Here is a 17,801-nt window from a genome sequence, read left to right on the forward strand (position 1 = left end):
TTGCCTCAATGCATAACAACCCTGAATGGCTGCCCAGCTCCAGGGTTCCCTCCCTGTGGGGTCCGCTGAGGGCTCCATGGCCAGTGTATTGCTCTGCCCAGCCTTGCTTCCCTCACTCCCTTACAGGTGGTGTTTCCAAAAGCGCTCCCCAGGAAACCACATGCACACAATTCTCCAGTTAGTCTGTTTCCTAGGGAGTTGGACCTAGGATAGAGGCACTAGGAACCTCTAAGAGGGAAATAAAGTATGTAGCCTTTCCCAAACTTCTTTGACCGTGGAGGCCATTTTCCATAGCATCATGTGGAGTGAGAGTGGCTGCTTTCAGTGAGGCGCTGGTACTGACCGGCTTGCAGAAGTGGCTTCTCTGAGGCAAGTTGTCCTTGACTGACTAAATGGGTTGAAATCTGATAATGGCAGCTACTTGTTTCCATTGCTACAGGACAATCAGTTTTTTCCCTAGGAGTGTGGGAACTTATTTTTATATTCTCAAAGAGGTACTCTTTTTACATCATTGGACAGAATAAGAAAACTGAAGGCAAGATTGAGTAACTTGCCTAAGATCATAAGTGACAGGGAAAGGATTCACATTCCCAGATTTTAAAACTTGCTACAAAGCAGCAAGTAATCAGGACAGCATGGTACTGGCCTAAGGATAGACGTATAGATCAATAAAACAGAATTGACAGTCCAAAAATACACTCTTTACATTTATGGTCAATTGATTTTTTTTTTTTTTAAGATTGGCCCTGAGCTAATATCTTTTGCCAATCTCCCTCTTTTTTTTTTTTTCCTCCCCGAAGCCCCAGTACATAGTGGTATATCCTAGTTGTAAGTCATTCTAATTCTTCTATGTGGGATGCTGCCACAGCATGGCTTGTTGAGTAGCGTGTAGGTCCATGCCCAGGATCCGAAGTGGCAAACCCTGGGCCACTGAAGGGGAGTGTGGGAACTTAACCACTCACCATGGGGCCAGCCTCAGTCAATTGATTTTTGTCAGGGTGCAAAACAATTCAATGGGGGAAAGAATAGTCTTTTCAACAAATGATGAAACCACTGGATAGCCACATGCAAAAGAACGAAGCTGCTATCACATCATACAAAAAAATTAATTCAAAATGAATCATAGACTCAAATGTAAGAGCTAAAACTATAAAACTCTTAGAAGAAAACATAGGGATAAATCTTTATGTATTTAGATTAAGCATAGCCTTCTGAGATGTAACACCAAACACGCACAAAGGAAAAACATATTTCATTGGACTAAATTGGATTTCATCCAAATTAAAAACTTTTCTTCAGCAAACCATACCATCAAGAAAGTGAAAAGATGTGGGGCCAGCCTGGTGGCATAGTGGTTAAGTTCACACACTCTGCTTTGGCAGCCCAGGGTTGACGGGTTCAAACCCCGGGCACAGACCTAGCACCACTCATCAGGCCATGTTGTGGTGGCATCCCACATAAAATACAGGAAGATTGGCACAGATTTTAGCTCAGTGAGAATCTTCCTCAAGCAAAAGGAGAAGGATTGGCAACAGATGTTAGCTCAGGGTCAATCTTCCTCAACAACAACAACAACAAAAAAGTGAAAAACAACTCACAGAAAGTGAGAAAATATTTACAAATCATATATTTGATAAAGGACTTGTATCCAGAATATATAACTAAAATGTTAGAAGACAAATAACCCAATTAAAAAACAGCCAAAGGACTTAAATAGGCATTTCTCTAAAGAAGATATACACATGGCCAGTGAGCACATGAAAAGATGCTCAGCATCACTAGCCTTCAAAAAAGGAACCAGTGCAAGAAGAGGCAAATGCACAAGAAAGAGGACATATGGATGGGGCAAAGTTTCTGGAGAAAGGAGGAAGTCAAACTGAGAACACCAGTGGAAGACTTCCTTTTGGAAAAGAGGCAGGACGTTTCTCTAAGTTAATAGGAAGAAACATTCCAACGCACGAAGACATTTGGAGATGCAGAAAGAAAACTTGATGGAGTTCTCTTCCGATGATTTCTGCCTCCAGTAAATCATGAAGCAAGGTGACCCAAAGAAAGTGAAAAGCTGAATATTTCATTTAGCTCTGAATAATAAAGATTTTTAATGAGTTCAACAGTTTTAGTGGAATACATAGAATTATTTTTTTTAAACTTTTCTTTCCAGTGAAAAAGTTATATAACCCCTTTATAGAAAAAATTCAAGGCAACTAAAGAAGAGAAAAAAAAACACTTGTGACTTGTGACCCTAATATAATTACCGTTAGTATTTTGATGAATTTCCTTCTAGTCTTTTTAATGCATGTTGAAAAAATCTTAACGTTCTCAAAGTGCACAAGTAATTAGTACCTTGAGGGTTTCTTTGTTTTGGTTTTTGTGTTTTTTTAACCTAAGAGTCTCCTGCCCTGCCACCTTATGAGGGCACACAGCCTTAATATAGCAGCCATTTTTAGGGGCTGCATAAACTTGATAAATAAATTTGTTATAATTAAACAGTAAGTCCCCACTGATTAAATATTGGTTCCAATTTTCCAATATTATAATAACTCAAGAAAAAATATTTTCATACCTAGTACGGATTATTTCTTTAGAATAAATTAACAAGTAGTATTGCTTAGTCAGGAACTATAAATAATTTTATGCCTTATAATATACAGTGTTAGTTCAAGTACCCACTTGAAAAACTGTTTCACCTCACCAGTAATTAAAATGAAAACAAGGTATCATTTTTGGCCTACCATCAATTTGGCCTACCAAATTAACTTAAAAAATAAATGAAAATATTTACATTCATTTGTTATGAAGTTTTTATAAAGCAATTTGACAGAAAATATCAATGACCATAAACGTTTTTATACCCTGGTTGCGACGTATTTCAGGGACATTGCCAAATTAGAGCATGGTTAGCAAAGGTATTCAAGATTTTCCATTTCAGAAAGGAGTGGTTTGCTTAAATTTCCAAATCCTGGAAACAAGGAAAATAAGCAGCTTTCAGTTGGGTACGACCATCAGAAAATCAGCAAGCAGGACGTTACCCTACCAATTCTAAGTTTAAGAAAGATTTAATTACTCATCAAAAACAATGAAAATGAGGGGCTGGCCTGGTGGCATAGCGGTTAAGTTCAAGCGTTTCTCTTCTCGGCAGCCCGGGGTTAGCCAGTTGGGATCCCGAGTGCGGACATGGCACGCTTGGCAAAAGCCATGCTGTGGTAGGCGTCCCACGTATAAAGTGGAGGAAGATGGGCACAGATGTTAGCTCAGGGCCAGTCTTCCTCAGCAAAAAGAGGAGGATTGGCAGTGGATGTCAGCTCAGGGCTACTCTTCCTCAAAAAAAAAAAAAAAAAAATGAACAAGACAATTATTCTCAACAAATACACATCTTGAACAAAAAAATAAAATTTCAGCAACTTCAAATTTTGTAACAAAGGGAGATTTTCATTATTGATTAAAAAATGAAAACAGGGGAAGGCTCCATTTGTACTCTTGCCTCAAGCCCTGCAGATGTTGGGGGTGGGCCTGTGGGGGCGTTGGGGGTATTGAAGGGGAAGGCGTTAAAAGCAGGTCAACCTTTTGGTGAGGGAGGGTCTTTTTTTATCTTTCTGAGCTCTACTTTTTGTATTTTTCATTTCAAAATCAAATATAACAGTATTCAAGGTACACAAACTTTAAATATATTTACAAAAATGTAAATTCCTGTAAAAATTTTAAAACAAAAACATATATTTATGTATTTTATACATATTTTATATAAAATTATTTTATATATTTTATACATAAAAATGACGGTTAGTTTTCTGCGTCAGCTTGGCTGGGCTGCGCTACCCGGTTTTTCAGTCGCACTCATCTAGGTGTTGCTGTGGAGGTGTTTTGTAGCTGTGGTTGACACCTACCATCCATTGGCTTAAGTAAAGATTACCTTCAGTAACGTGAGTGGGTCTCATCCAATTAGTGGTCAAAAGGCCTTAAGAGCAAAAACTGAGGTTTCCCAAACAAGAAGAAATTCTGCCTCCAGACGGCAGCATCAACGCCCGCCCTGTCGATTCCAGACTTGCCAGCCCCACTATCGCATGAGCCCATTCCTTGAAATAAATAAATCTCTTTCTCTCTCTCATCCTGACTAATCTGTTTTAAAAATAAGATATTTTTGGGAAAATATTCAAAATTATTTAAATAGGCCCAATACAAAGCATAATTCATTAATACAAAAAGTTAGATTCCAAGTATTTAAGTAAAATCGTACTATAATCTTTCAAAAGTTCAATTAAATCTTATTAAGTTTATAAAAATAAAGCCATTCATAATTCCAGCACTCCGTGTGTCCATCTAATTCCATTGTAAAGAATTGTTCTCATGCTTCACGCTTACTGCATTCAGACCTATTGCATCAGTTGGGGCCAGTTAGGAAAACAGAAATACCACCAGTGGTCTGAACAGCAAAAACTTAAGGAACTGGTTAAACAGGTATGAGAGGACTAAAAAACTGAAGAGGGGTCATGAAGGTAACGTGAAGATAGTATCTGTGGAAGCTACTGTGCCCAGGACTGGGAGAACAAAGAAACTGGAAGCTTGGAGGAGGGCGCCGTGGAACTGGGGCAGAGAGTTGTGAATAGGGAAAGTTACCTGGCCGGTGGATGCCATGATGCTGGTTCTGGGAACGCCACAAAAAACTGGACACGAATCAGCTCTCACTGCCAGGCCGGAGGGCCTTGTGGAGGTGATGCTGACGGGAACATCCAGCCATCAGAAAAGAGGAGCAAGTCCCTTCCACCTGGGGCCTCGCAGCCCCCTCATGCGCTTCCCTATTGGCAAAAAGTAGAAAGGAAGTTTTCAGAGACCCAGGAACTGCCTCACAAAGCAAAATCTAGCAGGTGGTTTAGGATCTGAGGGACAACACAAATTTAAGAGTAAAACAACTTGTTTAATGTTACAAAATGTTCCTCTGCCACCATACGCAACTGTTGTGAACACAACATTAATTTGTCAGTTCCTCTGGAACCAGGAATCGGAACACGAAGAAAAACAAGAATACTCGGCACTGTCGGGAAATACCTCACTGTGGAAGAATCTACGGCCTTCCTGCTCTCTGAGAAGGATTCTAACCTCAGCACTTGTGCTGCTCAAATCTGCCCTGAAACCCAAAAAGGGGTTGGCCTTGCTGGCCGTGGAACAGCCCACAAATCCCAGCGGCATTTTGACACCATTGCCTTTTGTTTCGAGGATATAGGGCAAGCCATGTGAAGAAGTATTCCCCGGGGGCCAGAACAGGAGAAGGTGTTTAGGGTTAGAGGTTGTGCTGTGCCAGTAATGATGGTAGGATCCCAAGTGGCAGACATGTTGTCTAGTATTTGTGTGTGTGTGTGTGTGTGTGTGTGTGTGTGTGTGTATGATGTGCAGGGTTTGTGGCATGCAGGGCAAGTCTAAGCATGAAGCCCAGGGCAGAGGTGCCTCTTGTCTTGTCCGGCTCTAATAGTACTGCTTAAGTGTGCCCTAGCAGCCTGGGGGAATTAATGCCTCATAGGGAGAAATTTTGACCAACGAAAGATGGGAACCTGTGGATAAATTCTTCCCTTTTTCCCCCTTCCCTTCCCCAAGATGACGCTGAGATGCTGTTTGTGTGGTTTCTCAGGGGCACAATCTCACGCTTTTGAGTTATCAGTTGTACTTATTGGCGGCCAGCTTGATAAGGCCTCTTCGCATCGGTTCTTTCTCATTCCCTGCCTCACTGCCCTAGAGCATCACTCCCACTTCCTGGGACTGCATTCCCTGGAAAAGTACCTACACATGAGCCCTAGGCTTCAGGCTCTTTTTTCTGGGAACTGAGGCTGAGACACTGTCAGTCTCCCTGGCATGAGACCCGTAATCAGAGAGTATTTCTGTTCTGGTAAGGAAGAGCGAGACTCATTCTCTAAGGCGGGGCCAGCACTAGGATGAGGCAAGACAGATGCCCGGGGCAACATTCAAGGAGGGATGCACTCCCAGGGTGGCGCTGGTGCAGGCTGTCCTGGACAAGGAGAGTCTCCTTCAGTTTTGTGCCTTAGGAGCCTCTCTTCCTCACACCTGTCTGGCCTTGCTGTTGGAGGTGAGAGGGTATCAACCAATCACTCGGGCCTTTGGAGTCCCAATCAATTGGACACAGATATAAGAAATCAAAAGAGCAGAAGCTTTAATAGTAGCCAGGCGGTGTCCATCAACTCCACACTATAGAGCTTTTACTAAATTGTGTTGAAGGCTGTGGAACTGGCACTATAATTTTCCCCAAATCCGCATGACTGACATTTTGCTGAATGCTTTTGTCTAAGTAGACAAACAAGTTCATCATTGTTTTTCAGAAAAATGATTTTCCTATCATTCGATTTGAGGTGCAGAGCACTGAGTCAATCATTTGCAGTGTGGGGCACACTCCTACTCTTTCTTCCCGGATGTCTTTTAGACATTAATGCTTAGCCTTCTTTTAAATGTCATTTTTTTTTTAATTTTTTATTTTTTTTGAGGAAGATTAGCCCTGAGCTAACATCTGCTGCCAATCCTCCTCTTTTTGCTGAGGAAGACTGGCCCTGAGCTAACATCCATGTCCATCTTCCTCTATTTTATGTGGGTCGCCTGCCACAGCATGGTTTGACAAGTGGTGCATAGGTCCGCACCCAGGATCCAAACCAGTGAACCCTGGACTGCCAAGGTGGAACATGCAAACTTAACTGCTGTGCCACTGGGCCGGCCCCTTAAATGCCATTTTTAAAGCTTTTTTTCAGTTTTCATGCTCTCTTTTATAATTAATAAAGCATTTTCTTTTAATTATAGAAGATATAGAAAGTCTTAAAAATATAAGAATACTCATAACCCCATACCCAAATGGTACTGTTGTTAACATTTTGATAATTCCTTCTAGACCTTTCTCTATGCATTTTGTTTTAGGATAAACTGTGTATATACTTCATAATTTTCTATCATGTTTTTTCACTCAAGGTTATATCACGATCATTTTGCAATGCCATTAAAAACTTTCGGTAAAATTTTAAGATGGAAATAGCAACTTGATTTTGGTAACAAAAGTAATACATGCTTATTATAAAAAATGTTGCTAATATAGAAAAATATAAAGAAAAAGGTGAAAATCACCTGTAATTCCATGTCCTGAATATGCACTGCTAACCTATCTGTATATCCTTGTGGTGGATTGTATGCTAAAATTGCCACAATTATTCCCTTCCACTCCCCTTTGCAATGTGACTTGGCAGCTCCTTATGTCAAGAGGTTGAGTCCATTTTCCCTCCCCTTGAATCCGAGCTGGCCTTGTGATTTACTTCGGCCAATAGAATGTGGGAGAAGTAATGTGCGAGTTCTCAACTCAGGATTCACTCTCACCCTCAGAACCCTGGGGGCCACTATGTGATTGAACCCAGGCTGCTTTCCTTGGGAATGAGAGACCGGGAAGAGCAGAGATGAGCTGTCCCAGCTGAGGCCAACCTATACCAGCCAGCGTCCAGCCAGCTAGCTGCTGACCACAGAGGCACGAGGGAGCCCAAGACCAGAAGAACCCAGCCCAAATCGTCACCCTGCAAAATCATGAACTAAAGAAAGGGTTGTTGTTTTAAGCCACTAAGTTTTAGAGTGATTTGTTGTGCAGCAAAAGTTAACAATGCGATCTTTCCAGACTTCTTTTCTATGCTTCACACACAAACTTTTTTTGAAAAACAAAGATTTTACTCTATGTGTTATTTTGTAAACTGCTTTATTTTTTTCATTTATAGTATAGCATGTGTGAAATAAAATCTTTGTTTCTGTGCTAAGTAAATATTAATATCATTATGTTTAATAGTTGCCTAATATTATTAATGCTATGTTCATTTCAATATTGTAATTCATTCAGGTGATTCCTTATTAGTGGAAACTTGTTTTTCTACTATAAAAAGTCCTCATTAGGGGTCTGCCCAGTGGCATAGCGGTTAAGTTCCCACACTCCGCTTTGACAGCCAGGGTTTGGGGGTTCGGATCCCGAGCCCAGATAACCCGCTTATCAGGCCATGCTGTGGCAGGCGTTTCGCATATAAAGTGGAGGAAGATGGGCACGGCCCTCAAGAAAGGTGATGCCACATTGCCAATTGTGTTGTTTATTGTCTCCATTATGGGTTTTAGCTCTGCTATTTCAGAGTTCATCTCACCAGCCTCCCTTTTCCTTTCCTTTCATTGTCTTGGCATCTCAACCCACCCTGCGCTTTTCTGAACCTGTTACAAAGAGGTCAGTTACTTTGCCTTCTTCTGAGGAAGTAAACCTGTCCAAACTGTTTTTTTCTGATTCCTGTAGGAAATATTTTCAGGGACCTATGAATTATCTGAATCTGAGAATGATGCCCCTTCTCTTGTTTTTGGTATTTTTCCACAGGCTTCATTTTATTACTTATTGTTTATTCTATGTATCCTCTGGAGAAGCGAGATCTATCCAGACATTTCGCTTGGGTGTGCCTTTTGCCCTCAGCACTTCCCTCTCTTCACTTGGGTGCTGGTGGGATCCACGAGTCAGACCCATGGGTAGTGGCTGGCAGGTGCACGCTGCTCCAGGCCCACTTCAATAGGCTTTCAGCAAATGCCTCTGCTGGAACGTGATGGGATTTTTGATACTATTTGCTGGCGCTCTCACACTCTGAACAGATGCAGTTCGTAAGAGATCTCCAGTCTCCAGCACACACTGCTCAAGGGCTCTTGCTCTCTCTCTGCCCCGCCTCTAGGACTCTACTTGAGGGGCAGCCACATCACAACTTAGTTGAATGCTTCGTATCAAATGGCTCTCTAGTTAATAATTAGATCATCATGTAAAGATGTTTGTTCTTTTTTTTTTTTTTTTTGAGGAAGATTAGCCCTGAGCTACCAATCCTCCTCTTTTTGCTGAGGAAGCCTGGCCGTGAGCTAACATCTGTGCCCATCTTCCTCTACTTTCTATGTGGGATGCCTACCACAGCGCGGCGTGCCAAGCGGTGCCATGTCCGCACCCGGGAAAGGACCGGCGAACCTCAGGCTGCTGAAGCAGAATGTGCGCACTTAACCGCTGCGCCACCGGCAGGCCCAGATGTTTGCTCTTAAAAACAATGTAAACGATACCCTGCTCTCTCTTCAGGAAAGGGCCTAGGGTTCCCAGTGTTCAATGGGATTGGTATTCCGTCTGTGTTTGTCTCTAGCACCTTTCAGAGTTCTAAGCATCTGGTCAGCATTACCTGCAGCCCTCAAAACAACCTCACAAGGCAAGGAGGAGGCAGGTGTTGTCTCTGAACTTCACCGGGAACAGAGGCACACAGTGATTCATCTGCCCAGTAGGGGGGCATCTGTGGTTCCCTGGCTTCCCCTCTAGTCCTTTTTCCCATGGCATTGTGCTGCCAGTCTGCCCATCCCCTGAGGTTAGTTGGGCTTCAGTGGAGGATCAGTTCAGGTGAGTCATTCAAACACTTGAATTACTTCACTGCTGCTTAAAAAGTGCCTTTAACACAGGCTGCCCTGCTGAGCATTTGAGGTGTGGTGCTGAAAAAAACCGCACACCACCCAGCCTGCCCCCAAAGCCCTGTGTCATGTGTTTGCCGCTCAGACTCCCTAAGTCTTAATCCACTTCATCCTCAGTAACAGCTTAGTCAGTATGAAGTGCTTCCAATAATAGCAGCAGCAGATGAGCGTACAAAATACCTGTCATCCTGAAGGTGCTTTAGGAAAGTATGCACAGGTGTTTCTGTGTCTGGTCATCACTTTAACCATGCATCCGGGACAGGATGCTCATGGCAAGGTAGATGGAAATATTTGGTAACCGGGAAGTCTTGGGGCTATACCTAAGAGGTTCAGTAGAGAATATAACTAGATCCAACTGCCCACATTAGATGCATCACCTGCCATGAACTTGCATTCCTAGGAGAATGGAAACCAGCATCTACTAAGCAGGTTTTAAGAATCTTTTGGTTTCCACGGTATGTGGAACTATAATGGGTCCAGCAGGTGCAGAGGGGAGCCAGCTGTGAAAGGGTTAATAGGTCAGGTAGCCTATTAGAGGCTAATATTAGAAACTCAGGAAGTAGTCATTTGTTGGACTTACAGAAATGGAAGCTAGTAGAAAAGAGGGAGAGGGAGAGAGAGAGAGAGAGAGAGAATAATATCAATTGTTCCTGTTTCAGAGAAGGGGCATTTAAATTATTGATTGGAGAGATCCGGAGGCTGGCAGATTCCCAGGATGTGGGGAGAGTAAACAAGACAATTCACTGGCAAATGAAAATGAGGCTGAACTGATACGGGATCCAGGAGGATTGTGAGGTACGTTAGCCCCCCTCTTCATTCTTCAGAGGAGATGTGGTCCTTTGCCCGGAGCCACACCTCAAGTGTGAGAGGCTGAGATTGAAGTAATGGGGACTGGAGAGGACAGATGATGACAGGGAGAGAGGAGAAGAGAATCTGAGATGAACCAGTTGCTTCAAGTTCTTGAAATGGAAATATACATAACATATAAAAAATATAAACTTCTGTGACTGTTCCAGGAGAAAATCCTGATTCCATTATTTCACTCCATGAGTAAATCTACCTTGTCATTTATTTTCATAAATGAAATTTTACTCATGGACTCAAGTCTATGTAGAAACCTTTTCCTATTTTACAATCTCATTGGTTTGAATACCTGTGTAAAATCTGTTCTCTGCTCAAGCTCCTCATTTTGATCTCCGCACTAATTTCTGGACAATTCAGTTCCTAGTCAACCCTAGAAAGAGGAATAATCTCACAAGAATAGGCCTAAAGGTAGAAACCACCATAATGTTTAACATACAAGTCATACAATGGGTAGGGCAGTTTCAGGTTTCACTTCCTTCTTCTTCAGCCTTAATTTTAGAGTGCCACTCTAAGCCATAAAACCAGAATTACACAATAAATTGTGCTTACAGGCTTGGGTATGATTTCAGGGGTTTCTGGAGTGACTAAATATTTTCATTGATGTTAAGTGGTGAAATCATGTATTTCTTTTTTTCCCCCCCTCAAAATTTATATTATGGACATTTTCAAACATTCAGAAAAGTTGGAAGAATAGTTTAGTGAGCCTCCATATACCTTCTTCTTAGAGTCAACAGCTGTTAATATTTTGCCATATTTGCTTTTTCTTTCTCTGGAAATCATATATATCTAAACTCTTTGAAAGGAAGTTGTAGATATCACATTTTACTCCTAAATACTTCGCCAAACTTGATACTTGTCATACCATCAGAAAGCGAGAATTCTTGAACAAGTAAGGTCAAGTCTTGTTTAGAAAAGGCTGGGCAGGATGAATTATCAGCACAACTTCTGGGAATGGTGGTTTCTGGTATTTAGCTAATTCTCACGTTGATTATCTGTTGCGTGGTGCCATTTTACGAGGCACACACAATAAACTTCATCTTGGTAGTTCTTGTTTCAATAATTTCAGAAGAGACAAAGCAAATCCACCTTAGTTCTACACTTTCATGCCCATTTTCTTCATTGTTTACTTCAAAAATACATCTTTATTACAGTGTCCTCTTGCACACACTAGAAGATAGAACTTCCTTTTTTCTTCCCAGCATGCTAAGTACTAGAGTTACTTTGTAAAACATATTTGGGACTACTAAGGAGAGAGTTAAGATCTTTCGTTATTTTACCTGTGACTTGAATCATAATAAAATAATCACCTTCCAAAGTGGAAGATGTTAAACATCACATTAACACTTGCTGATAATTATAAGGCATTACTGTATGGTACATCATAGTAATGGTTATCTTCTCCAGAAAAATAAGGCTATTCCTTTAAGGCACTCATAACATCTCTGCAACTTTTAACTGCTGTTTTGCTCCCAACCCATCTTGTACACAAATACAGAACTTTGTGCCAGGTTAATCAGTGGCTAGATAATAGAAGAAAGAAATTACTCATTGGGAAGCTAAAATGTCCTGTCTGTTTCAGAACACATCAGAAAATTTAATTCAAAGTTCTAAAAAAAATTTTGACAGCTGGATGGGATATGAACTTAATGAACCAGCTACAAAATAACACTATCTGATATGTCAAACCCTTCTCTGGCACTTTCCTTTCTTTCCATCAACCCGTATTCCTCACAACAGGTCGACGTGTGGCACCCACAACAAATCCTCAACAATAATGGTCCAAAATCAGATAAAAGCCATTGTAATTGGACAATAATGATATGTAAAACAGAGTAAGGGCCAGCTGTTTTAAGTGAAAAGTAGTTTGGCCCTTTATCAAGTACCTGGGAACCCGGCTCTGCCTTGTATGTCTTGCTGCAATTCAGGTAGACATTCTAGTCCAGTGGTTCTCAAAAAGTTCAGGATGCCTGAGGATGACTGACTGTCAAAGTACTGATTCCTTGGTCCTAATTCTGGAGGTTCTGATTTGGCAGATCCGGAGTGGGGCCTGGGAACCTTCTTGGTCCACAACTGATTCTGATGCAGGCCGTGATGGAACATGCTTTGACCTCTACTGTTTCCAGCACCTAAATGCCCAGAGAGTGGGTCATTGTTAAGCTTGATCCGTTATGTATGAACTGATTTAATGCTTATCCTAACCGGCTGACCAGTGCTAATGGTCTCCATCTCATCCAAGATCAGTCACTGGTCAGAAGGAACCGGGGACTCATGTTCTGCAGCTAAGAGCCATTGTGTAGGCTGACTCTGAAAAGGAGACTATTTTTCCTGTCAGCCCTAAAACAAACTTATATGACAGGACACCAGCCTAGTATTATTTAAACAAGGCTCTGTGTGAGTGATTGAGTGTGTGTGTGAATGCATGCACAGCTATTGGACCCAAGAGTAATCTTTCAAGCGTCTATCCCACAATCCTGGTATAGTTCTGCTATAATGTGACATATATCATCATAAAAATTACCATGCTATGCACAATAGTGTAATAAAAACCGCAGGGCTTTTGTGAAAAGAAGAGCTTAGAGAGACAACACTCAAAAACTTCATCAGTGACACATTGAAAAAAAGAGATAGGGGCCAGCCCAGTGGTGTAGTGGTTAAGTTCATGCACCCGCTCATCAAGCCATGCTGTGGTGGCATCCCATACACAAAGTAGAAGAAGATTGGTATGGATGTTGGCTCAGCGACCGTCTTGCTCAAGCAAAAAGAGAAAGATTGGCAACCGATGTTAGCTCAGGGCCAATCTTCCTCACACACTCACACAAAGATATAGGAACCTAATAAAAATGGTAGCACAGTTTTACACATTAAACGATTAAGAAATTCAAAAGAAGCCTCTTTTCTGGCAGGAAACATGGAGAGTGTAGAGGAAAAGAAAAAAGAAGGTTCCTGCTGTGCCAGAAACCTTTAAGAAAAAGCAAAAGAATTTCACAGAGCTGAAGATCAAGTGCCTGAGAAAGAAGTTTTCCCAAAAGATGCTTTAAAAGGAAAGGTGGAAACACATCTATCAAACAGCTAAGCACTGTCATAAGGAAAATAGGCAGATGCACAGAAGTGAGATCCAAACGGCAAGGATGGCAAGAAAAGCAGGCAACTTCTATGTAACTGCAGAACCCAAATGGGCATTTGTCTTCAGAGTCAGAGTTATTAATGGTGTGAGCCCAAAGATCCGAAAGGGGTTGCAGCTTCTTCACTTTCGCCAGCTCTTCAAAGGCACCTCTGTTAAGCTCAACAAGGCTTCAGTTAAAATGTTGAGGATTGTGGAGCCATATATCTCATGGGGGTACCCAAACCTGAAGTCAATAAATGAGTTATCTACAAGTGTGGTTATGGCAAAATCAACAAGTGAATTGTTCTGACAGGTAACACTTTGATTGCTTCATCTCTTGGCAAATGGCATCATCTGCATGCACGGAGGATCTGATTCATGAGATCTATGGATACTGTTAGAAAACGCTTCAGAGACGCAACTTCCTGTGGCCATTCAAATTATCTTCTCCAGGAGGCGGAAAGAAGAGAAGGACCACACTTTTCTAGAAGGTGGAGATGCTGGCCACAGGGAAGACCAGATCAACAGGCCTATTAGAAGGATGAACTAAGGTTCTTCCCACGATTATTGTTATAATTGTGACAATTGTTATCAGTTAATAAACAGGGAATGCTTTCAAGTTGGAAAAAAAGGAAATTTATAATAATACGATAAATATGACGCTTTACCTGAAAAAGACTTGGCATTTATTTGAGAAAGTGGGTATTAGAAAGGTTGTAGTGTGCGATTCATTGTACAGTGGTGGGAAGGTAAGTTATCTAAAATCGGAGGAAATATTGTAACACCCAGTGTGGATGGTCAAACTTCTAACACACAGTAGACTGAAGTAGCTCGTAGATATTTGAGGGGAGTGTGTGCATTCCGTGTATTCCCAGGCAGCTCAGTTCAACCAGGTGGTCCCCCTTAATTTTGCTCAGCAATGTTTTGTACTTTTCAGTGTACCTATATTACACAACTTTTATCAGATTTATCCCTAAGTATTTCACATTTTTGATGCTTTTTAAATGTTATTTTAATTTCCACTTGTTCCTTGCTAATATATAGGAATACAATTGCTTTTTGTATATTGACCTTGAATCTTGCAACTTTGCCAAACTCATTTATTAATTCTAGTAACTTTTTAATATCTTCCACCTGATCTTCTACATAGACAATCATGTCTTCTGTAAATAAAGACACTTTTACTTCTTTCTTTCTAATCTGGTTGTTCTTTATTTATTTATTTTAGCCTTATTGCACTGGGTAGACCCTCCAATATAATGTTGAATAGAAATGGCAAAAGTGCGTATTCTTGTCTTGTTCCTAAATTTATCGGGGTGAACATCCAATATTCACTGTTGTATGTGATGTTAGCCATAGGTTTTTCGTAAATGCACTTCATCAGATTGAGGAAGTTCCCTTCTATTCCCAGTTTGCAAGAATTTTTTCTTTTGTTTATTAAGAAATTGATGTGGATTTTGTCAAATCCTTTTTCTGCATCTATTGAAATGATCATAGAGGGTTGTTGTGGTTGTTTTCGGTTTTTGGCTAAAAGAAAAATACAACCTTGTGTGGTGAATTAAGTTGATTGATATTTGAGTGTTAAACCAATCTAGTACTGTCTTTCTGCTTTCTATTTCATTGATTTTTGCTCTGATTTTTATCATTTCCTTTCTTCTGCTACTTTGGATTTAATTTGTTTCTTTTTTCCCAGCTTCCTCAGGCAAAAGCTGAGGCATTAGGTGCCATAAATTTCCTTCTAAATACTGTTTTAAAAGCTGTATTAGATTTTTGTTCCCTTGGTTAAAAATTACCACAAACTTACTGGCTTAAAACAACACAAAGTTGTTCTTATAAAATTTTGGAGGTTTAAAGTCCAAATTCAGATTTACTTCAGATTTACCAAAGTCAGGGTGTTGGCAGGGCTGGTTCCTTCTGGACTCTCTGAGGAGAGAATCTGTTTCCTTGCCTTTTCCATCTTCTTGTGCGGCCTGTATTCTTTGGCTTGTGGCCCCTTCCTCCATCTTCAAAATGCGTCACTCCAATCTCTGCTTCTGTCATCACGTCACCCTCTCCTCTGATCTGACTCCTCTTCGGTTCCTCTTCTAAGGATTACTGTGATTACATTGCCCACTCTAATAATTGAGGATAATGTCCCCATCTCAAGATTCTTAACTTAATCACATCTGTAAAGTCTCTTCTGCGATATAAGGTAAGATGGACAGATCCTGGACGTGAGTATGCGGACATATGTGGGGGCTGTTTCTCACCCTGCCACTGAGGCATCCCGTACAATTTGATATGCTGTGTTTTCATTTGCACTTAGTTCAAAATACTTTAAAATTTCCATTTTGATTATTTGCCTTTGTTCCATTAGTTATTTAAAAGTGTGTTATTTAGTTTCCAATTATATGGGGATTTCCCAAAGATCTTTCTCTTATTGATTTTTTGTTTAATTCCCCAATGGTCAGAAAATATACTCTTTATGACTTGAATCATTTAAAATTTATCAAGACTTGTTTTATGCTCCAGAATATGATGTATCTTGATAAACATTGTGTATGCATTTGAAAAGAGCATGTCTTCTGGCATTTGGGGTGGAGTGTTCTGTAAACATCAATTAGGTCATGTTGGTTGACAAAGTTGTTCAAGCCTTCTATAGCCTGACTGACTTTTTCTTTATTCTGTTAATTACTGAGACAGGCTACTGAAATCTCTGACTATGATTATGGATTTATCTACTGTTCCATGCCGTTGTATCAGTTTTTGCTTCACGTTTATTTGAAGTTCTGCTATTAGGCCTATAAATGTTTAAGCTTGTTATGTCCTTGTAGTAGGTTAACCTTTTATCATTATGAATTAACTTTCTATGTCCCTGGCAAGATTCTTTGCTTTGAAACCTTCTTTGTCTGATATTCATCTAGTTCTCCAGCTTATTTCTATTTATTTATTTATTTTTTGGTGAGGAAGACTCGCCCTGAGCTGACATCTGTTGCCAACCTTCCTCTTTCTTTTTTTTCACTTGAGAAAGATTAGCCCTGAGCTAACATCTGTGCCAGTCTTCCTCTATTTTGTATGTGGGAGGCCTCCACAGCATGGCTGATGAGTGGAGTAGGTCCACACCTGGGATCTGAACCAGCAAACTTGGGCTGCAGAAGTGCAGCCCACGTAACTTTAACCACTCAGCCACCGGCCAACCCCTCTCCAGCTTCGTTTTGATTAGCGTTAGCCTGGTATATCGTTTTCTGTCCTTTTACTTTTAACCTTTTTGTGTCTTTATCATTAACATGCAGTTCTTGTAGGCACTATATAGTGAGTCTTGCTTTTATAACTAGTTGGACAATTTCTACCTTAAAAAAAAATCAAATAGACTTTCTTTTTTGAGCAGTTTTGAGTTTACAAAAAATTGAATGAAAAGTACAGAGGGTTCCCACCTATCCCCTTACTCCCCTGACCCTCTTTCTCTATTATTTACGTCTTGCATTAGTGTAGTACATTTGCTACAATTCGTCTTACTCTGCTGTGGCTGTGATAACAAAACACCATAGACCAGGTGATTTAAACATAGAAATTTATTTCTTACTGTTCTGGAAGCTGAGAAGTCCAAGATCGAAATGCCAGCCTATTCAGCCTCTAGTGAGGTCTTTCTTCCTGGCTTGCAGACAGCTGCCTTCTCACTGTGTCCTCACATGGCCTTTCCTGGGGGAAAACACACACACACACACACACACACACTGAAAGAGAGATTTCCTTCTCTTCCTCCTCTTATAAGGCCGCAGTTCTAGTGGATTAGAGCCCCACCCTTACGACCTCATTTAACCTTACCTGCCTGCTAAAGACCCTCTCTCCAGACACAGTCACACTGGGGGTCAGGGTTTCAACATATAAATTTGAGGGGGACGAATTTCAGTCTGTAACACAACTGATGAGCCAATATTGATACACTACCATCTCTGTCTTTTAATTAGGGTGTTTAAACCACGTACAGTTAGATTTAAATTTAGCTTGCTATTTTTCTAATTTTCCCCTATGCTCTTTGCTTCCTTTCTGCTCTTTTATCTGAATGAGTCTTCTTTAAACCTAAAAGAATTTACTAGGTTTTGTCCTGTTTTCAGTGACTAGCCTTAGGGCAGGGTTATTGTCCTCCAGTCCCGGTCTATGCCCCATCCAATGACCTGCTCTCTCCCGCCAGCTCATGCAGCTGGCCATCCAATATGCCTTATCTCTAAAACTGACAGAGATCAGACAAGAATCATGTTGAAATGCTTTGGAATGTCAGTTTAAGGTTTCGTAGAATTTGGTTCCACTTACTTATCCACCATGATTTCCCATATTCTTCTTCAGACATTCTTCACATTTTCTCCCCAACCTTATA

The 17,801-nt window shown here is 40.8% G+C and overlaps 1 pseudogene; it reads left to right on the forward strand.

The window, feature by feature from the left end:
- Positions 1–13,252: 13,252 nt before the first annotated feature.
- Positions 13,253–13,997, forward strand: LOC103548214 (large ribosomal subunit protein uL30 pseudogene; annotated as a pseudogene).
- Positions 13,998–17,801: the final 3,804 nt, after the last annotated feature.

Source organism: Equus przewalskii, chromosome 20 (genome assembly GCF_037783145.1).
Source record: "Equus przewalskii isolate Varuska chromosome 20, EquPr2, whole genome shotgun sequence".
NCBI lineage: Eukaryota > Metazoa > Chordata > Mammalia > Perissodactyla > Equidae > Equus > Equus przewalskii.